The following is a 24,394-nucleotide window of genomic DNA, read 5'->3' as shown; positions in this document are numbered from 1 at the left end:
AGTCATGGTAATAATATCTTACTTTGCATTTAAAAAATTTTAGAACTTCACTGAAAATACCAAGGATAAAGGGACATTATAGATAGGAGAAAATATCAGTTATAATGTAAAGTTGGAAACAAATAAACATTTGAAATTCATCAGTTATAGTTATCTCAGTTAACTAAAACGTGTGCCCTAAGGTAACTATAACTCACACTCCTGCAATGCACAGATTTATTATCAAGAATGTTAATGCAAATGTCAATATCAATGATGTCATAGAATATGTCATGAGTTATGTCATACATGGGGTAATCAGCAGTGCATGGTGAGAGTGCATTTTGTAAAGCATTTTGTTACTGTGAATTCATTGATTCACTATGAATGTTTGGCATAATTTACAAAAAAACTTTTCTGACCCCTGAAAGCTCCAGACACTTACCGGGCCTGGTGGCAGCATTTACCTTCCCTGCCCCCTATATCCATTTTAATGTTTTCTCAAGGACTGAGTCGAGAGACCTAAGATGATTGTGGCTGCATTGTTGTTGATGTGATGGCAGCCAATCAGATCTCCTTTTGAGATGTGACAGCTTCGCAGATACGCAGCATCATGAAATATACAAAGCATTTGAGAGTTAATTACTCAAAAACTACTGAACGGATTTATATGTAATCACAAAAAGGGCACTTTCTGAACCACAATCTACCTTTCTGTCAAACTTGGTGTAAATACATTCAATCATTTTGGCCGTAGCTGTGTCTAAATAGCCTATAGAAAAATGAATGAGGAAAACATGATTTGGGACCCCTCCTTCTGTAATTTACAAACGGTGAAAACTGCTCACCGAACAGCTGCACCAAGTTGAGTAAGGATCCGACGAAAGGCTGATAAAAGCAAAATTCGAACGATATAATTAATCCGCTTTTTATTTTTCTCAATAGTGATTAAAATAACGCTGTCACAACCAAATGTCTATGTGTTTCGGCTATCGCCTTCTACTGGACATTGGAAGACATCTTAAACACACCTATAAATACATAAATAAGCCCTGATTTGTTTTAGTGACAAACTATCCATAACTAAACAGCGGTCATCTTTAAACATGACAACATATATATATATAACCATCTAGCGAGCACACCATTGGACTAATTAAGATGGTACGGTTGATTACCAAAATTCTACCAATTAATTAAATATTCAATAATAAAGAGCAAAGTGGCCAAATATCTTATATAAATAAATAAATACAAATTCAATTATTTCAATTGTTTAACTCGAGCCACAGCACAAACATTTTTTTTATATACTCAATTGTAGAAACATTCAATATATTGGCAAAGACACACTGGTGTGGACAAACTATGATGATAAATATAAACAGCAAACATTCCAACCATAATTGTTATATGTAAAATATTGAAAATGATCAAAATGATTGATGACAACAGTGTGTCCATGACTATATATGCAGTCCAATGATAGTTTATATCTATTAAATAACAGGTACAATGGATCTAATATGTTATCAAGATGTTGTGCAAAAACAGCCAATTCCTATAAAGTGTCTAGTGCTAAAGTAAAAGCCTACCTAAACATATAATATTATAAAACAGTGTGTAAAAGACAGAAAAGTGCAAACATATATATCTGACAATTGCATTTCCAGCATCCTTATATGCAAAATTGACATGTTTTAAATAATCATCAATATAGCATTATATCTGTAGAGTCTACTAGGAACCAGTTCTAATTAAAACATCATGATAGAGAGAAATATGCAGCTAAATAAATAACCAAACTCTAAGAGATCATTATTTCTATACATGTCTAAGATCAACTGCATCGTAAGGAGTATCACAAATGGACATGTAGTTCAGCATCTAAATTATGTCCCCATGGGCTCTCCGAGCCGAGCAATAATTTTAGATTCCATCCGTCTCAACTCCGCCATTCTATCACCTCCCTGCAAACTTATTTTAATTGTTTTGATTCCATAAAATGTCAAAGAGCTACAGTCTCCTGCATGGACATCCCAAAAATGTTCAGCTAAAGGATAGGATCTGTCATTATTTTTTATCGCTCTAAGATGTTGTAAGAATCTAACCTTAACTTTGTAAATGGTGCTACCTATATCTTTCTTTTGGCAGCCACTTCCATTCACATAGACAACATACTCGGTATCACATGTTATACGATCAATGATGTCACAATTTTTACCATCAAATATGCTATCATTCTGTGTGTTCAAAGCAAACTTACATGCTTTGCATCAACCACATTTCCAAAAGACTAAGCTTTTCTTAGATAGCCATGACATATTTTCTTTGGATGAGAAAAAACTCCTAGTTAAATGGTATCCTAAAGAGTATGTCTTCCGATAAGTGATTTGAGGATGTTGCCCAATATTATCTTTAATATGGGGATCTTGTCATAAGGCATGCCAATTTTTTTGTATCATGTTTCTAAGTTTTGTATGTTGTTGGTTAAATTAAAATAATATTCTTGGTAAGTATCTATTTTCTTTTGAATTGTCCTCTCTAACTGCAGTCCTAAAGAGTAATTCTTCTTGAGATGTATTCATCACTCTATTCTGTGCATCAATCAAGATCTTCAGAAGATACCCTCTATTTAAGAATCTTTGAATCATGATAGAGATTTCAGTTTTGAATCCTGCATCATCTGAGCATATCCTGCGAGCACGCATGAATTGACTATATGGTATACTCCAATTCAAAGCCTTAGGATGGCCACTATTCCCCTGCAATATAGAATTGCATGAGGTTGGTTTACGATATATTGTGGTCTCCAACCTGTCTTTTCTAACTGACAGAAGGACATCAAAAAATGCAATAGTGTGTCTACTGTAATTCAAATCAAGATGAATATTGAACTTGTTGTTATTGAATACACTAATATATTCCAAAAAGGAACTGTTCATGACCGTCCCATATAAGGAAAAGGTCAACAATATATTGCACCCATATTCCTCCTTTTCAATATAGATTTTGTATGTCTCAGACCAAGCTATTTCTTTCTCCCACCAACCCATATAGAGATTGGCATATGTGGGAGCAAATTAAGCTCCCATAGCTGTCCCTTGTTTCTGAAGATGATAATTATTATCAAAGAGAAAGACATTATGTGTGAGACAAAACTGTAGCATGGACAAGAGCATATTCGTATGTTGTAAAAATTCAATTTGACGTGTCCCTAAAAAATATCTGCAGGCTTGCATCCCATAATCATGCATAATGGATGTATATGATGAAGCTACATCCATGGTAACTAACAAATAGTTATCCTGCCAAGGAATATTATGTATTTTAGATAGAAAGTCATTAGTGTCCCATAAATATGAAGGCAATTCGGTGACATAGGGGCATAAAAAAAGAAGATCTAAATATCTCAAAGTATTTTCCAATAGCCATTGGTTCATGCTCACAATGGGTCTGCCAGGAGGATTATATCTATTTTTATGCATTTTAGGTAGAAAATAAATACATGGAACTTTTGGAAAATTGATTTTTAAATATGAATACTCTTCTTGATCAATAAGATTTTCAATAAGCCAACCATCTACCATCCCCCAATAGCTCTATTGAAATTGGGTGGTAAGATTAATTCTTATTTTTTCATAATGATCAGTATTGGATAATTGGCGATAGGCTTCTTTAGTATAATTTTGTACATCCATGAAAACAATGTTACCAGTGGAGGCAGTGAAGTTAGTCGGTCTGAACCTCTTAGATTGCCAATTTGTACGAAATGTATCAATATCCCCAACTGCCAACTCATGAAATGTGTCAATTAAATTGCCACTGGGTAGCTGAGGATTGAACTTGATGGAGGGTTTCAAGGAACTAGTTATGGAATAATTAGTGGTAAAACCCATGTTGGTTAAAGTGCCCGTATGTGTACATGTATTCTCAATGGTTTGGATTTCAGCTACAACCTCCTCATTTGTTAGATCACAAATCATAACCAAGTCAGAAATATCACCAATATTGAACCCAGAAAATTTGACCACGTTGGTTGTACTGGATTGATATTGAGCCCAAGATTTACTAGAAAAATGTTTCATTAAACATAATTTGCGAACAAATGTATATAATTCAATACTGTTGGACAAAAACTGAGTAGTAGATTGAGAATACGTTCTTGGTTATGAGTCAGACTGATTTTAGAAATGTTGACAATAATATTAGCATTGTCCGGGACAGACTCAACATCTATACCTTGTGTTTGTTGTCTCTTCCTCTTCCCCCTTCTCGTTTTGTGCCTACCCGACCTCGTCCTCTGCTTCTGCCTGATTGTGGTGTGGCCATTTGCATAAGTCGCATTTCCCCCTGAAAATCCAACTTATTCAAAGACGCCTCATCTGCTGATGAACTCAAATCCAAACTTTCATCTGTATGATTCAATTGTATATTTCCTTCTTCCACAAGATTCATCTTCTCTTTCACTCTTAGGCCCATATTTATACTTTTTGATGCAAAACTGCACCGACGCAGTTTTGCGTCAGAAATATTACCACCTGCTAACGCCATTTATTTGCGCCGTGCAGGCATCAAATTTATACTTTGACACATGGTGGCGCAAACAACAGATGTGAGTCATTTTTTTTTGCTCCAACCACTGCGTCACGTCGTAAAGGAAAACAACGTTAATGCAGCGAAAATGACTGCAAGCCGGTTTACGATGCCGCAAACTGGATACGCGCTGTTTTTTTACACAATTGCGTCAACAAATCCCGCAAACACTGCAAAATGTGCATAGGAGAGCCAAAATGGATCCCAGGTGCATGCACAGACCCCGGGAAGATGACAACAGTTCAGGAAGCAGCCAGGAGGACCCACACAAGACCCAAGACAGGGAGAAGAAGAAAAGAAAGTGTCATTTCAGTGCAGAGGAGCAGGAAATTCTGGTTAATGAGGTGACGGAACACCAGCACCAACTGTTTGTCACCTCAAAGTTGCCAATCAGTAGGAGAGAGGCAATATGGCAACAAATTGTTGACAAGATCAACAGTGTGGCAGAAGTACGGAGAACAGTCATCGAGTGCAGGAAACGTTGGCATGACTGCAAGCGCAGGACCAAGGAAAAGATGGCCAGGAACAGGAAGGCAGCACTGCGGACTGGAGTTGGGAGTCCAGCAAACCAGGAGGCCCTGGACCACATGGAGGAGATGGTCGCAGCCATCATCCCTGAGGAGATCGTCACAGGGATTCAAGGACAGGACAGCGCAGACTTCCAGGAGACAAAGCACATGCAGGGTAAGTCCCATGGGGAATTAAAATGCACAAATGTTAACTTTAAGCAGGGAGGGTAGACATACCTACTATACAATGCATGTAAGTCATGATATTCAGGGAGTGGAATGGGTAAAAGGGCACGGCACAGGGGCATGGCCCGATCTGAGGAAACCTGGGGCACACTACCACACAACACCAATGACCTTTGCATGGGGCATGCTGCCATGCAAAGGATGTTGCAAAGGTAAAGCCAGGCCAGGAGGGCAGGGTACAACGTAAAACTGGCACCCCGTCACACGTCAGCCAGTATTCTCCCTACAGTAACTAGGGCCCAATTAACAACCTCTGGTCATACCTGCAAGTGGAATGTAACATTGACAACAGTTGCCACTACCACCTCTGCTGTGTGTGCAGGTCAAGTAGCGAATGGCAGTAACGTCCCCATGGATCAAACAAACCCAAATTAGAGGGTTCAGGATGACAACGTTATCAATCCCCTGAAATCAAGACAAATTTTCCAATTCAGTCAAATGTGATTGTCCAAAGTTGCTATAAACATCAGCTATTGTCATTAACATTAGGGGGTACACAGCACTAATGTCATATCTATGCTGCATATGTCAGGGTCCACCCTGTGCCTGGGTCACAATAGCTCCAATGACACCATGCAACATCCCAAATGTCATACTGCTCAGGCAACAGCATTGAGGGTGAGGACACATGTAACTGGTGACAGAAATACACCTGCACAGTCAGAGGCAGAAATAGAACACTGCTACGGCTATCAGTGCAATCCAATGTACCACACGTTCCCCAACATCAGCAGTACAAATTACCAATGCTGACATCCATATTGTGCCATAACAAAGCTAGACATAGTATATGCTACATCTCAACTACATATAGGTGAATGTGAAAGATCAGAGACTGGGGCAGTTCCAGATTGTTAAGTGTGGTGCTAGTGCCATCAGAACACCCACAGCCAATGAAAGGCCTCACCATGAGAATGGAAGTAGACGGAGGGTTGAGTAGGACAAGAAGGTAGCAAATCACAATTTGGCCTGAACCAACACCTGAGGATGTGATGGTGACAAGTCCCCAAACTGACCACAATACATGTGACATGCAGGTGGGGCATAGTCCTGGGAGAATGCTAATATGAAAGACAGGAACAATGAACAGGAACCAAGATCACAATGTTAAAATAATCGGAAGGCAGGCATGTCACATTACAAAGCCCATAACACAGACACACTAATTGTACCATATCTTATTGCAGAGGACGATGGCTCTCCTGCGGATATGCCTGTCCTGGACTTCCCTGATGACATGAATGATGAGCTGACAAACATCAGCCAGCAGACCCTCCAAGATGTCCTTGGAACCCTCCAGACCCCACCTTCAGTCACAAGGAGGAGCACAGATACAGCAGCCATCACAGAGGACCACACCCACCACCCCAATTGTATGACCTGCCAGCTCCTACACAGCTGAGGACTCTGACCACCCTGGCACCCGCTTTGAGCGAACTGTAGTTGGAGTTCAGTGGGAGCTGGCCAAGGAGGTGCGGTTGGGGATACAAACTATGGCAGCCAGTCTAGAGGGGGTGCTTTCGTGCATGATGTCAACTGAAGAACAGCCAGGAGCTATGCAAGGTCGAACAACAATCTTGCAGGAAGTTGAAAAAAGGTTGAAGGAAATCAGCACAGCTGTAATAGAGTTGACCCAACACCTACAACAACAATCCTGTCAATGCGTGCACTAATGCAATATTGAACCCATCAGGGCTGACCTGGCTGCCTACAACCGTGTTGTGGCTGCTATTCTTAAGAACCAACAGCTCCTCCTTGCTGCAGTACTGCCCTTAAGACCCCCACAGTTAGCAGCTACCAGGATGTCTGACTCCATGTCTTCAAACACTGAGGTGTGTGTTGCCCCTTTACAACCACCACCACCAAGGGCAGAGGAGACTACACACACATCAGAAGATCAAGACGTGGAGCAGATCACCTTCACCCATACCTGGTAGCAACAGTCCCTGCCACATGGCTACCTATTACCAAGGTCCTGCGCTTTGTAACATGCCAGTCTTGCAACAACTGTACTCAAGCACTGTTCTTCAACCCACTGTTTATCTTGTCACCCTGCCCTGTGATTGTCTCTCACTAACTGATTGACACTTCACCCAAGCATGTCCAATGACATGTCCTTTTGCACTTGTGTAGAATCACAATGGAAGATGTCACACTAATGGACTCACAATCATGGACAATGTACATATAGCACTACAGCACTTTTAAATAAATAGTACTTACACAAAAACTTTGTCTCTGTGTAATGTGACACATCAACCATGATGGTCATCAGTGATCATTGATTGTCTATACACCTGACCTGAACGATTCTTGGCTGATAACTATGCACAGTGGCCTGGATTGTACCATCATCTGCCCTCCCTGAGGGTTATTTCTGAGGAAAATAGAAACTATCCACCAAAATGCTGTGTTGTACAGAATAACGCCTCCTCAAGGGATGTCTAAGCCAGAAAATAGTGCCTTCGATTGTTAATGGAAGCCAAAACTTATGTATGTGACATTTATGCCAATTTTTACCTAACACACACCAAACAGCAGGAAAGGATGTGTATGAGTTTCCATACAAATAAGTAACCGTGCTGAACATTGTAAGAAATTATATGTGTGAGTTATGTATACTGTACTCCATGACAGCATAATATTACTCACCTTAAAAGGATTTGCTAGGACGTCAGGCTGCAGGCAGACTTAACACAGTGTCCCCAATAACAAATCTGGTATCAAAGTATGTGACATATAAAACATACAGCACAAAATAACCACACTTTGGGATCCATAGTAACGGTGTGTGGTGGGTGCAATGGATGGCCGAATCTTAGCTAAGTAGCTTTGGTGTAGCTGCCAATGTAATAGCTTATTTGGGATACAGTTGCAGCATGCAACACAAAAGCTAATACAAAAGAAACACTGTTCACTCATGGCAAGGCCCTGATCTACAAGCATTTGACACATACTGTAAAGGGTTACCTAGATATTTATTAAACAGTAAAAACAGAAGCTAAAACCAGGGGAAACACCTAACCTAACCTAATCTAATCTACTCTAACTACAAATTACCCACAACTGTCCCTAACTAACCTAAGCTAAATTTACTTATCACATTTAACGAAACGATCTAAACATCATCCCCCAACCCCCTTATAAGATGGGACACATGGAGGACAACAGAAACTAACCTAAACACATACTCTCTAATACTAAACAAATATATATATATATATATATATATATATTTTTTTTTTTATTTTTTTTAAATAATTCATTTTTTAAAACACCAAAACCCCAACATTGCCAAACACACATAATAAAAAACAGTTGAAAAAAGTATGAAACCCCCAGCCCCCCCACCCACTACTACTAATCAAACTAACAGCCTCCTGCTGCAGTCTGGTCATTTTCCGTAGGACACGGTCCAAGTACCTTTGCATCTGGGCAAAAGCTGCAGGGTCTATGGCTGCAGCAGGGGTGGTCTGGGTGCCAGTGGATGAAGTATGGGCCCTTGTCAGTGCCATGTCCGTAGGCTGAGGAGCAGGTGGTGCTGTGACTGGTCCTGGAGCTGTTGCTGTAGATGGTCCAGCAAAGGTCCCAGCTACTGTTGGTGCCACCTGGGTGGTGGTGGTGGTGGTGCTGGTGGCTGTGGTGGACATAGAAGGGCACCCTTGTGCAAATGCCCTCCACACTCCGGAGGCTCTTTCATGGCGATATCGTCTTGCCATGTTGGTGTACCCAGACTCCACATCCAGAATTTGGCGGTAATGCATTGCCCTGCACTGAAACTCTTGAAGGTGGATGGGAGTCATATTGGCAGCTGTTATGACAAATAGCAAACCAAACATTATGCACTGTATTGTGTGAAATGGCTCACGAAGTGAATCAGACAATACATCTAATGTACCTGTAACAGCCCATATCATCATACAGATCACTGATAGTCCCTGAGTAAGTACATGGCAAGCCAGCCTACACATGTTCTATCATCAAATAGCATTTCCAGACCCTACAAGATGGGTAACAACTGGAATGACTTTGGCATCATTGTTCTGCTAGTTGTCAGGTAAAAACCATGCTGCATATCCTCCACCACTGACAGGTCAACACATTTCTATGTTCTGGATGGCAATCTAGGGCCACAAGATCTGCGAGTTGTAAATGGAATTGCCAGTATAGAATGCATGTGCTAATCATGAGTGGGTATCCTAGGTTTGGACAAGTGATTTACTGATTTACATGTCTGTGTACCAAACTTGGATCATCAGTCCTAGGTACACTATTCACAACCCTACGCCTGTGTCTGAGGGGGGTGGACAAGCAACTAATAATTTCTAACAACAAGGACACCCAGGAAGCTTTGCAAAGCTGTACATGGGTTTGGCCAGCACACCACAGGTAAGGAGGAACTCCAAATAGGATACACCCAAACCTTGGACAATCCCATCAACACTTATCTTTGGAAATGCAGACCATTGTCTACATCATTTCCTACCAGTAAGCCATGACTTACAACAAACAGATAGATGCAAGCACACCTCCGGCCATGAGCTGCATGCACACCTAGGCCATTGTACTCAAGTGCCTCATACTCGTAGCACAACATGTGGAGCTACATGCGTGCTAGGAAGTTAAACATACAGTCAAACATGTTCATTAGTGAAAAGGGAAGCTGAACACTGTGGGTAAGACTTTGGCATCCCTATTCTGGGAGAATCAGGGTCTGACTGGCTGACTAATTAACTAATATGGTCCACTGCTACATTTTCTGATTTCAAGTTTTATCCACATAAGTCATCCCTATTCACATTGCCATGCCTACAGGACTGACCTAGAATCCCAAAATACGACAATACGAAAAGGATTGGCCAACTCAAAGATGGTGATAAAATGATACTCCACTCATGGAACAAAACATATGATTGACCAGTGCATCACACATTGCTATGTGTCCAACACACAGGAGTCAATCACACATCATCAGCAAACACAACACAGAACAGAAGTCTGGGACCGCAAATCGAGCCACCTCTCCAATAGTGTAGGGTGCAGGTCCACTGTAAGGCATGGAAGGGAGACATGTGCTCAATGTCTGTGCACGGTACAACACTTCAAAATACAAATACTATGTGTAATATTAACTCAGAAAGTAAAGCCTCTCAGACATGATGATACTGCATCCTACATACCACTGCAAACATGTACAGACCCGGGGACTCCAGTGAGTGATACACACATATCCGCACACATGTAGTGGCCCTAACTATCATGTGGTGGCAAACATGCTCCTTCATTAGTGAGCAGACAAAATCATGGAGTGTATTCCTCTCATCATGTGTATCCATGAGAGACATCCAAAGCCACTTTCCGTGAGGACTGCAATACCAGTCACCCAGACATTGTGACTAAGACCAATTTTAGACACACAGGTACAATGTACAGAGGGCCAGGGACAGTTGTTAGCTCTCAATTTGTATCATTTTCTTCATTTGATGTGCCACAGCTATGGTGAGTTGCACCAACCATAGAGATATGAACCCGTGTGCATACTTTTTGCCAGCTATCCCTAATTTAAATGTGGCACTACAAACTCAAAAATCAGTCTAAGATACTTAAGGTAAGCTATAACTTGTTCCGTATGTGTCAGAATCCAGTTCAGACATGTATCCGAAAACAATTGAGGGGCACAATATTTCTGGGAAATTTCTGGATTTCCAAGATACGTTTGCTGATACACTCATCGACCACACATGAAACATATGTTTGAGCCACACTGCCATCATCAATTGACGTGAAGCCAGCACTAATTTTCAGGCTCCTGTTGTGTTTAAAAACTTAGTCTAGCTGTTGCGTCAACAAATGACGGTAATGTGTTGGAAATTTGTGTACCTCACAGGCAACTGTGGCCCATAACTATACATATTTTGCACCACATTTGTGTTGCTGTTTGACCCAAAGGCGGCGCAAACTTACAAAATACAATTGTATTTTGTAAGTTTGCGCCACTCTTGCTTCAAAACAGGTCGCAATTGCGGTGCTAACAAAGTAGAAATATGGCCCTGTATGTTTCACTAGCATTCCACATGCTCAAAAACATTGCCGGTAGAATATGAAAAAATCAGCTACTGTTCCTAGAGAGCATTTAAACATGCACATTACTCTGATTTGTACTCACCAACACGGCCACCAATCACAATCCCCAGGTGGTCCAGCAGGTCTTGCTCCCTGGCAACAAGGTCAGCCCAGCGGTGCTTCAGCTAGTGGTCATTCCGCGGTGTGTTGTATATTCTCTGCAATTGGTATAACACCTTTGCCCACCGGAGCCTCCTTGCCTCTGTGTGATAGCCTTGGATCACGCAACCACCTGCCTCAATCATCAGGGGTAGGAAGTGGCACACCAGCCAAAGAAACCCACCCAGCTCCCCCTCTCCCATCCTGTCAAGACGAGACCTCCCCAACATTATTGCACCAAAAATAAAGAGGGGATAAAGGGGTACAAAGGAGATTAGAGGGAAAGTAGGACAGGAAAATGCAAAATAACTACGAACACAGCCCAACTATACCCAAACTACAAATACCCACAACAGACTCCCAACACAACAAAGACAAATGTTTACACCATAAATGACCACAAAAGCACTCGGACAGGATACACAGACAGTTATTATACACAAAAAGACAATTTAAAGACCACACTGGAGACAAAATCACAAAATGCACAAAGAGACAAGTCTATACACAGCCACACAGTCAGGAAATAGCACAGATTGCAAAGTGAAAGTGAAAGTACACCCACTGTACCAAATCTGAAAACAGGATATCCTATTACATCACTTCCTGCCTCAAATGCCGTGCATTTTTCTTGTCATGCGTCAAAATATTTTGACGCTTACAGTCTGTGCTTCATTTTTTTTTGACGCACATGATAAGAAATAACCCTACATCCATATTGTTAAATATGTTTTATACTTAACCAATTTCCGGGGGGACAGTGTGGGAATTACCGCTCAGGGCCAATGGATGTTTCAGAGCATTGTGCGTCATATTTCGACGCATATGCGTCATTTTTAGACACATGTGCATCTGTTTCTGTCATTTACAGGGTTTGGGTAATTTCTCATTTTGAATGGGACATGACAGTTGTGACAATACAGAGATAGGCTGATTGCAGCCACATTGGGCATTACGGTGTATGGGCACATGCGATAGATCATACTACTGCGGACCATGATCCTCTACTTGGTGTACCGGATTTTCACGCTTCTCTGACGCAATAGATGGCCAAACGTGTGGGATACAATTATGTATTACCTAGTTTGGGCATGTTTTGCGTCAAGAGAGGATAGCAAGGCGACGCAACTCATTACAATAACTCAATGCCTATGGGTCAATGTGTGTGATTTGGCTACTACTATTGTTGTTGACCCACTGTGTGAACATCACAAGATGCATTTTTGCTAATCTGCTTGTATGCATGAGAAGTCAATGTGTCCAACCCTCAGATGGAAGTCAGTGTGGAAATGAGAGAGGACATGGGGTAGTCATACACATAGCAACAGCTGCTGTGTGCACTTCCTAGGTTTTTTGGAACATAAACACCACCAATGACAAAGAATGCACTGGATAGATAGCAGACGGTTGTTCATGTCAATGTTCCAAAACTTAGCCATCACATGTCCTGGAATGTTGGATACTACTTCCTAGGCACTTTTTTGTTAACCCACCATGAGTCAGGCATGGGATCATACTATGTGGGTACTGTGTTTGTGACACGAAGTCCCAAATATAATACACAATTGTAATGTTACGCCACAGTTGGAGTCAAATAACAGAGCCATGTCTCTCCTGTGGCAGTGGAAGACCAGCAGACCACATATTTCCAGTGATAAAATGCACGGAAGTGTCTGGTTCATGTGTGTGGGCCAATGTTTAGCCTGTATAATTATGGGGGTCTATGTTGTCACAGTTACATGCAGGTCTAGTCATGAGTCTGTGGAGCTATTTCCTGTATCTACAAAGTATCCTTCACAGATCAATAGAAGGAAAGCCAATGAGGATTTGACAACACACATTGGGATGGTCCAACCCTGTCATCCAGACATGTTATGAGACTGTCAACAGGGCAACCTTGGTGTGCTGACAAAGTTAATGTCTCAGGATTCTTATACCGGCATGTTTCCTCACAACTTTTGTACACAGCCCGGCCCTTAAAATTCCCACAGCTTCTGGGAACATCAATGCCTCTATGCTGATTACTCTCACAGCTATCACCACACAAGTCCCATCAATATGTTGGGAGCAATGTGAATCAGCGTGTGGACTGTCAGGGTCCTAACATGTGTAAACATTTCATGCACATTATTTGACGTTGTTTGTTGTGCTGGAGGCGCCATACCCAATCCATGACTTCAGGATGCCAAAGGTCCTCTCTACTATGGTGCGTGTCCTCCTATGTGCCTCATTATAGGCACGCTCTGCTGCAGTGCTTGGGTTTGCAAATGGGGTCATGATTCATGGCTGGATCCCATACCCCTGATCAGCTGAAAGAGAAAATTAGTGAGAACATGTTGATGTAGCTTGCACCATAAATGTCACTTTGCATGGCAGTTGTTCTCTTGTGTTGTCTGTGACTCATTGGTGTTTGTGTTATTGTGTTGATTCCTAGGCTTCTAGGATGCACCTTCAGCATTGGGTTGTTTCCTTATCTAAACATGTTCTAGTTCAGATGGCTAACTTGGTTGTGAGGTTGTCATTTAGAGTTTCAGAAGGTCCGTATGCCAGTACATCTGTTGTGTGTGTGTTAATTTGTCGTAATACGTATGTGTAGGAATGTGCATTTTCAATTTTGTCCCATCAAGATGTGTTCTTCGCACAGTCCACTTGCTTCTTGGTAGTGGGCAATGTGAGAGCAGGAGTGATGTGAGATATTGGTACAGCCTCAATGATTGCACGTGACCTTCATTGTAGTCATCATCATGCTATGTGTGTCATGGTGTTTGACCTGCAGCAAAACACATTACACACCCCTTACACAGTACGTATTGGTTTGAAGGGTGTTGGATTGAGTGTTATTGATGTGATATTGAAAGATTAATCTTCCCAAATGTACTGCCAGTTGGGGCCATGTGTTTGTTTTAAATTGTTCCCTTGTTTCTGTGGAGTGGCATCTGTTGTTATTTGGAACTGTCATTTGTCCCTAGGTGTGTCTCCCATTGGGTGAGGATATCCAATACACCTAGCGGTGTCACAACCACAGTGTGTTCCTGTCCACGTGTCGATGTTGCGGTGTCTGTGTTGTGTGTCCTAGAGGGTTGCTATACAATGTGTATATAAGTAGGTTTCTGTACTTACCAACAAGTAGGCCATTGCCATACCGTCCATCCTGGAAGCGTTGATTGATGGTGCATTGACGGAAGATGAATGAACCATGTACACTCTCAGGATACTTTGCCACGATGTTGGTGATCAAACCCCGGTGATCGACAATGGCCTGCACATTAATGGAGTGTGTGTGCTTCCTGTTGCGGTATAGATGTTCGGTTGCAGCAGGTGGTACAATGCGTACATGTGTGCAGTCAATGCCACCAATGAGGTGTGGGAAGCCATTAATTTGGTAAAACCCCTGTTTTGTCTCCTGCTGCTTCTGCTGTGTGTTGGGGAAGCTGATGTGGCGGGTGTGAGTGAGATGATGGCATCCAGTACCTTGGGTAGGAAGGCGGAGAATGATGGCTTTGAGATCCCAGCAACCAGGGCGCCAGTGGTTTGAAAGGAGCCACTTTCCAATATGTGTAGTACAGCTAGCAGCTTGGTTTCTGGTGGAATGGTGCGGGGTGTCTGCAAGCTTGGTGCCAACTGTGGCTCAATGTTGCGCAGCAGCTGCTGAATGGAGTCCCAGAAGGGTTGTCCTGGTGCGGAATATCCTCTCCTGCCTTCTGCGTTGCCTTTGGGGAAGCTGCTGTTGTTGGTCCTGTGCTCTGCATGTTCGTGCATGCTGGATGAAAAGCACCTCCATGTCTTCCTTTTGGAGCTCTGCTATTGCTTTTGTGTGTTTTCATTAAGTAGTGGCGTGTTTGCCCAATTTTAACCCCTGCCCTGACCCAGGCGTAATTGTTTTACCCAAATCGGGTTGTGCGTCACTTTCTGACTCTGACTCCCGGCCGTGCGTCATTTTTGTGCGGTAGCATAAATAAGGCGCACGGGTGTTTAAGTAATTTTTGGGACGGGAACGCTTACCTTGCATGTCATTAACGCAAGGCGGTTTCCTGCATCCAGAAAATGACGCACACAGCAGCATTTTGGTGTTCGCGGGCTCGGACGTCAAAGTTTAAATATGGTGCACGGTTTGCGCCGATTGTGCATCAAAATGTTTGACACACATTCATCACAAACAGATTATAAATATGCCCCTCAGTGTGTCATATTTACGTGCAAAGGTGTAAATTCTCCCATGTTCATAGTCATTTTTGTCTCTATTAAATTTGTGTGCCTTACGTATTTTGATCTCGTCTTCTTTTTTCTTTATTCGTTCTTCCATTTTCAATAACAGTTGTTGTACTTCTTGTTGATTAACTACTTTTTCTAGTTGTTTCATCAGTTGTTCAATGATCTTAATTTGTTCCTCCATGCGTCGTTTGGCTTGGGTGATCAAGGTACCCACAAGTTTGAGGGAGCAATCTGCTATATGGATCCTCCACTGTTCTAACAGATTAGGAGCCATGCCACCATATATATAAGAGTGTGTGTGAGTGTGTGTGTGTGTGTGAGTATTAAATAAATATAGCTCTATTGCAGTCACCAATGCGTATTTAGTTTTCATCTGAAGAACATTATTTGTTTTACTAATGGCTTTGTTTGACAAACCTTCACATATACATTAAAGAAAAGTTAATTCACCCCAGCTCCTTCTTAGTAATTTTTTTGGTTAACATTATGACATGCAGATTGAAATAATGTCCTTCCAGCACCAGCAGCCATCAATGATTTCCAATATTAATTACCTTCCCACAGAACGTTTGCTTACAACTACTAGCTGAACAGAATTACAAATAATATGGCAACAGAATTGTAGAAAGTATGTTTTTTAGATTTAGTGTAAATCCACTCAATTATTTTCACATTAAAAGAGGTTCCTGGGTGTTAAGATTGTTAGGTACACCTAGACTGTAAGTGTCTAGATATCCTTTGATTGGCCAGCTGAAAGGGTTCTGCTCAATCCTAATTTGCTGGTCACAACCTGAACAAATTGTTGTGGTAGCCATCATTGGACCCACCGACATGGTCAGTGTGTTCTGAAAAGTAATAAAAAAATACAAGAGGAAAGGATGAACTCCCCATTTGATTATCTGGTAAGAACATGGACAACATGCTGTTTGGCCACTTTAAAAGACTCACGGACATCATCCCCCTTGAAATGCATTATAGTGAATTGCAGGTTTTGAGGGTCACAAAAAAAAGAAAACATATCAAAGGTTATAAGAGAGATTAGTCACAATATAAATCATTTGCTGATGGTATCATACTCATTTTTTGGAGTTGTGGTGTGTTCTAAGGGGATTTTGCACACTATCGTCCTCAAAGATCAAGGTATGATCATGAAAATAAAACAAGTACTACCAACAGCAGCAGTCTCTCAGTTGACTCGCCAGTGTTCGATTGATGCTTCCCATAATGTAAACCTAGGGGCATATTTACAAGGAATCTGTGAAGGGCAGCACAGCAAGCTATCCTGCTGTGCTGCCCTACACCAATTCAGAAAGGGAGAAATGTATACTGTATGTACAAGATACTGTGCTTTTCTGTCCCTTCCTCATGTGCAGGTGCACAAATTGCTGCCTAGCACCAACACAAGCACCCTTGCACCATGGCGCCAGGGTGTCTGAATTTATTGCAGCTTTGTTTTGGTGCAGGAAGGGACACCTTCCTAAACAAAAACAATCGTGGGACGCAATTTCCTATATCTGTATCATGCAGAATGCAGCACACATAGAAAGGGGACACAACAAGGAGAAATAGAGATATTTCTCCTTGTTGTGCCTGTTCTGGGGAGACGTACAGTTTTGATGCATTCCCAGGTTTACAGACACTTGGAAATCAGGGAATGTGTTGAAACCCATGAGTGTTGCATGGGAAATGCCCATAGAATGCCTCCCTAGCGCAGTGGAAGGTGATGCAGCAACTTGCGCTCAAGTTAGTCAAAAAATACAAGAGGGCAGGATGATCTCGTAGAGTACTAACATTCTGTATTCATCAGAAAACTGTGGTGCACTTGAAGCCATCTTGATGGAAGTAAAGCTATGAAACCTAAAGCATTTCTATTAGACATTTCATAATAAGGGTATTATTTTATGATATAAATTGTGACTGAGAATCCAGAAACATAAAATGAGGACAAATTAGTACTCAAATAACTTCCTCATTCAATCTAGTAAAACCTGCTAACATAGAGAGTGAAACATACTTCCAACACCAGCAGCATTCTGTTAGTTAATTCTCTAGTAAGCAACTGTAGTTTCCTGCAGTATTTGTTTGACCTGGCAGCCTTTGATGTGGTCTTCCCCCAAATGTTTTGCATTCTCCCCTCCTCGTTCCCACTTTGGCCACCCACTTGTCACTAAAGTGATGGTATAGGTGCAACGTGCATCTCAAATGTGCAGCGTACTGCCAACAGATACTAGTGCTACTAGCACAGTGAATTTAAAAACCACATTAAACATATAAAACATGTCATACCCAACAGAAAAACGATGCATGCATAGGACTGGCTCCAAAAATGATGATAAGTATGATTAGCGCAATATTTTTAACGCCTGGTCAGACCAGGTGTTAAAATGAGGTCCACACACCACTACATATGAGAAACTCACAGAAGGAGCATTGGAAAGCAACTGGACATCATGGAAGTGTTACTCCTACAACTTGGCACCCATAGAAGGCAACAGGGATGACACCAAGTGCCACCAGCACCACTGCAGCAACCACAAGCACCACCACAGCAGCCACAAACACAGGGTAGAAGATCGGAGAGGATTTTTTGGCAGAGTGCAAGCATCCTGGCCCTCAGGGAAGAAGAGGTGATCAGAATCTACCAGCTGAAGTAGGAGTCCATTGTATGCCCGCTCCACCACATTGCGCTAGACATCACAACAAGAGTGCTGAGTCACACAGCAATTCCACCCATGACCAAACCCTGGCTGTTCTCCTCTTGCTGTCATGAGGTTCATTTGAGATGACAGTGGCACAAGTGGGTGGGATCTCCCAACCGTCCCTCCTTGCCTTCCTTACAAAGGTCCTGGATGCCATCATTAGACTCATACCCCACCACATTCAGTTCCTCAGCACCAAGGATCTGCAGCAGGAGACCAAGCCAGATGCCTGCCAAATTGTTAGCTTGCTGTATGCCCTAGGTGCAATAGGCTGCAACCATGTCCAACGTGTCCCTCCTTCAGCAACCAAACACCTCTACAGGAACTGCAAACATACCCACTCCATCATTGTGCAGGACATCACAGACTTTAGTTCTGACCCTCAATAGTACATCAATTGCAAAACCTTACACGCTATTGCCTCCTACCCTGCCCCATGGTGCAGAGTCTATAAAATACAGCATACACATGGTGGCTGTAGGGGAATGCTAAGAGGGGAAAGTAAAGTGGCCCCACACTGGCTGCTTTGCCACTTTACTTTACCCTGCCCCATAGTCAGTGTTGGAAATGGTCGTCAGGAACAAAAAAACCTCTCCAAAATAATTCACTATCTCATAAATGTGTTGGTGGAATGTAGGCATTGTCTGTAGCTAATATGTTTTACATTGTCAGACACATATCACACATGTGTGTTGGCTTGACATGTGTCTGTAGCAGTCCAGGAAATATACATGAAGAATGCTGTACAGATGTATGGGCTAGGTAGGAAAAGGCTAGCAAGTACCTACAGTGGTAGGTTTGTGTCTGCTAGGTAACCTAGCTAAGTCTGAATGAAAATATCACTAGAGCCCACTTCCTGTCCACCGGCAGGACCGCTTCCTGCTGGGTAGCGGTCTAGTTGTCTTTCTGGGGGATTTAATGGGAGCAGCAACACGGCCGTGCCGATTAAGGTGAGCACGTGTTGTCTATTTTCCTTTTTACCTTTTTAAATACATTATTTTTTAATACGGAGTGACAATTTTTAGCGCACAGAATATTTAACATTGTAAAGCAGTCTGAATCCTTACCCCGTTTTACCCGTTTTTCTGCTGCTATAGGCGCCTTCTAATTTTCGCATTAGCGCTTTGCGCAGGGGTTGTGGGGGGCTGTCTTCACTTAATTTTTAATTAATTTTTAGCCGGGGGTCCACCTTGGCTGGTGAACCTTGCAGTAAGTTTGGGCCTGTTAGAGCCCACTTCCTGTCTATCGGCAGGGCCGCTTCCTGCTGGGTAGCGGTTTAGTTGTCTTTCTGGGGGATTTAATGGGAGCAGCAACACGGATGCGCAGCGGGCGCGCTGCTGGCGCGCCACTGGTGCCCCAAAGGCAAGCCCATCTGCGGCCGTCCGCGCCAGGACGGGCCAGAGGGCCAGGAACCCTACATCCTTGTCCAAAGAAGGCCTGCTCACCTATCCAAACATTTGCAGTTTGGCAGGTAGTCCCTGCCCTCACACGTTTATGCAGGGTCACTCTGCCTCCTGGAAATGTGCACGCTGTGAATGGTCCCCGGCGAGGCCCCTAACAGTGGAGGAGCACAGAGGTTTGAGGGCAGTTGGAAGTAAGTTAGATTATGTCAATGGTAGGCGTTCAGGGGGCTTTAGAGATATGGGGTGTTTTGCTCTTATCGACGCCAGATCCCTTCCCAAGCACAAATTCGAAATCAGGGAACTTATTTCGTCCCTTAATATGGACTGCCTTTTCATAACGGAAACTTGGGCTAGACTCGGACCCTGATTTTATTGAGGCTTCCCCCGCAGGATATTCTTATCATAGGTCAGACAGAACAATGGCAGAGGAGGGGGATTGGCCATTATCTGTAGGTCGGACCTCACCTGCACTTGGACTGTTAAGAGCACTACTTCAGATGTATGTGAAACGATGGTTTTTAAACTTCTTTACGGCAATTTCGTAATCTCCGAAGGCCTCTTAATTTACCGTCCTCCTGGTCCCCTCCCTAACTTCCTTTTGGAATGCAACGATTTGCTGGATCCTCTTGTTATGGCCCCGAAAGCAATCATACTTAGAGATTTCAACATTCATTTTGATGACAGGGGTAACCCGTTGGTTACCAAATTTCTCAATCTCATGGCCTCTTTAGACTGGGTTCTAAAGGAAGGTCCGGCTACTCATATAGCTGGTCATACCCTCAACTGGATTTTTACTCGTCCTGAGGAAGATTTAAAGCGTATTACTGCCCCGCTAAATTGGACGGACCATTCACTTTTGACTTTTAAGTTCACTCAGAAACACACCCATAAATAGACCATTAAGACAATGGGAAATCATCAAGGCCAAATCTGTGGAAACGGCACTAAAACTCAGCTGGAAGGATCCTAAATTGTCTGTTTTACCGCCACTGGCTGGCTTTAACCAGGGAATTACTCTGGCAATTGACTCATTAGCCCCTCTGAAGGTTTATGCACCACGTATAGGCAAAAAACCCAGACAACCTTTGTTTTCCCAGGACCTTAAAGCACTCCAGAGGAAATAAAGACAGCAGGAGCGTAGCTGGAGACTCAATTCTGGAGCCAGCGAGAAATTTCATTTAAAATTAGCCTTAAATAACTACAAGGAGGCTTGTTTCAGAGCTAAAGCAGACTACTTCACGCTAAAAATTAGGAAAGCTACTAATTCTCCTAGAGAGTTATTCAGAGTTATTAATGCCCTTACTACCCCCCTCTGTACGACTAAGCTGGAGAACTCTCAAGATCTCTGCAACAAAACAGCAAAGTTCTTTGAAAGAAACATTTTAAACATTCACTCTAGCTTTATTTCAGATAAGACTCAGGGGCACTCCCTTCTCACCGACATGTCGGTATTGCTTTCCTCCACATCACTTAGCGCTACGCCTGATAATGGTAGTTTACTCTCTAAATATAACATGCCATCCCTAGAAATAATTTGCAAGCTGCTTCAGGAATGTAAATCTGGTCTCCGCTAGATCCCTCTGGCTATTTTGCAATTGGTTCCGGAGTTGGTGGCAACTGCGCTGGTCCCCATATTTCAGGAGGTCCTCACTTCCAGTATTTACCCTTCTGCCTGGAAAGAAACTATCATTATTCACCTAAAGAAGAAGGAAATGGGGAAACACGATGATTTGACCAATCTTCGCCCCATAGCCTTGCTCCCTTTTCTGGCCAAAATGTTTGAAAAATACTTTAACAGAGAATTGGTCAGCTTTTTGTCAGACTCAGAGGGGTTCGATCTTTTTCAACATGGATTCCGGAAATTTCATAGTACGGAATCTGCCCTCATCTCTTCAGACACTATCCGTAGGCTGGTTGATGAGGGTCAGGGTATCTTCTTGGTCATGTTGGACCTATCAGCAGCATTTGACACCATTGCTCCCCACTTTATGCTTGAACGCCTACATCAGGTAGGCATTAGGGATCAAGCCCTGAAGCTTATTGAATCCTTTCTCTCTAACAGGTGGTCCACGGTAAGCTGTGGAGATTTTAGATCCTGTGCTTACCTTTTGCCCTGCGGGGTTCCTCAGGGATCGTCGCTCAGCCCCACTTTATTTAATATCTATGTGGCTCCCCTGGCAGAACTAATACGCTCTTTTGGCTTCATCCCTACCTCATACGCGGATGATACGCAACTCATCATCTCGATTAACAAAGACGCAGAGGTAGTTGCTGTCCGTTTTAATGCTTGTATGTTGGCGGTAAGCAGCTGGATGAAGGCTAACTGGCTAAAATTGAACTGCGATAAGACCGAGGTGCTTTGCTTTGGGATAAGTAGGGCACAGTGGTCCCCTAACTGGTGACCTAAAGAGTGTGGCACCCTGCCTCTACCTGGTTCCACGTCAAGGAATCTAGGATTTCTTTTTGATGATCATCTATCTTTTCAAGCTCAGGTTAACCAGAGCATAAAATCCTGTATGTGGATTTTGAGGAAATTGAAGAAAATGTTCCCCTACCTTTTAAAAGAATGAAGAATTACTGCCACCCTGGCCCTGGTCCTGTCCAGATTGGATTATGGCAATTCTCTCTTGCTCAATTTGGATAAAGGATCTCTAAAAAAAACTGCAGCTGATGCAGAACACAGCAGCCAGACTAATATTGAACTTGCCACAATCAGCCTCCGCTACGGAGAGCCTTAGGAATCTGCATTGGCTTCCTATAGCCCAACGGATAGCCCAACGGATCTCTTTTAAGGCACTCTGCATTGTACATAAAGCCACTCACGGGATCGGTTTCAAGTACTTGACGACCAATTTACAGTGGCACCGACCCACACGCCTGCTGCGCTCTGTCAACACCTTTCAAATTCTAGTCCCCGCACCAAGAAAGTGAAGTGGGGGGACAAAGCTTTTACTATTGCCGCGGCCAGGATCTGGAATTCTCTTCCGCTGAATCTCAGGAAAGAGCACAATTACATTACCTTCAGGAAACGGGTCAAGACCTGGCTGTTTCCTCGATAGCTGGCACCTTTTTCTTTATAGATAGTACACTGCCTCACCTTAGTTAGCGCTTTGATGCCCCCAGCCGGAATGCGCTTTATAAACACACCATACACACATGGATACTGATAGTATCCTTCTCAGTGCCACTCACATGTATTAGGAAGAAAGTGACATACAGGGACCAATACACATAATTGTCTAGGTGTATCACAACAATTAACTCTGAATGTGCATGTAAGTCAAGCTATATGCTGACAAATCACAGACCCTTGGCAAATTGTATGTATGAAGAATGACATAGAAAGCTGGATTGTGTCACTACCTCCTCTCATAGCTGACATGAGTAATCACAGTAACAAATACACTCATTGGGAATGTTACATAGGTTGTGAAGTGCAAATGTGGGCATGTGGCCATGTATGATAAATTATGTGAAGCTACAATAGAACCGTTTTGAGAGAAGTTGGAAGACTTAGAGGGTGGGTCCTGCTTAAATAATGTATGGATACTTATGGGACCTCTAAATACCAAGGGTCCGGCAATGGACCTTTTTGTGGACGATCTCATCCTGAAACTTCCAAAAATCTTTTAGGTGAAGGGAGCCCATCCCATCCCAGGTGCACCATAAAAGCCTGGAGCACACCTTTTTCCCATTATAGCAAGACTCATAAACATCTGATACCGGGTCTGGGAAGCAGCTTGCAGTACCCTTCCATTGCATATAAGCAAAGCTCGAGTTACCTTCTTCCCCAATTTTAGCCTTTGGGTCCAGAGGCTGCGCCACAGTTTCCACTAGGTGAAGAAGGCTCTTAGGGAATGGGATCACAAGTAAACAATGACTTATCCAGTGCAGCTTTGATTAGTCACAGCAAGCAAAATTCATTTTTTATGAAGCCCGGTAGCTGGTTGCGATTGGCTGGATTGAATGTCAGGTGGCAGGAGGGTCAAGACAGTGCAACCACCCTAAGAGGCACCGGGGTGGCGGCATGGCAAAGGAGAATAGTGAAAAACTTGAAGTGGAGGTGTGGGTCAAAACATATTACGCCTTTCATGGGGCTTCGTCCTGACCACCGAAATGGATCTTGGGACCCATGGGGAGATGAGAAGGGCTAGTGGGATTGTAAATTCGGCACTTAGATGCACCCCAAGCGTCTTGTGGGTGGGCTGGGAGCAGGCTACGATGGTCCTAAATTGGTGATTGGAGGCAAGATTGAGAAAGAGGAAATGAGACTCCTACTTAGTAAAGACATTCCAGTAAGGGGCTGAGTGGGGGTCAGAAGGAGGTTGTGGCATTTCTTGGTTAGCTGTTTGTTTGGTTGGGCCAACAGGCACTATGCGCATTTGGGGAGGTAGAGAGTTAGGATCCTGCAGCGCAGTATAGCAAGGAGGGGGGAGTGATGAATGAAGAGGGGTAATTGGATAGTTGTTATGGTTAGTGTTCAGGCAAGATACATATGGCCAGTCAACATAGCTGAGGCACATAAGAT

This window comes from Pleurodeles waltl, chromosome 8 (genome assembly GCF_031143425.1).
Source record: "Pleurodeles waltl isolate 20211129_DDA chromosome 8, aPleWal1.hap1.20221129, whole genome shotgun sequence".
Taxonomy (NCBI): Eukaryota; Metazoa; Chordata; class Amphibia; order Caudata; family Salamandridae; genus Pleurodeles; species Pleurodeles waltl.
This window is presented reverse-complemented; position numbering follows the sequence as displayed.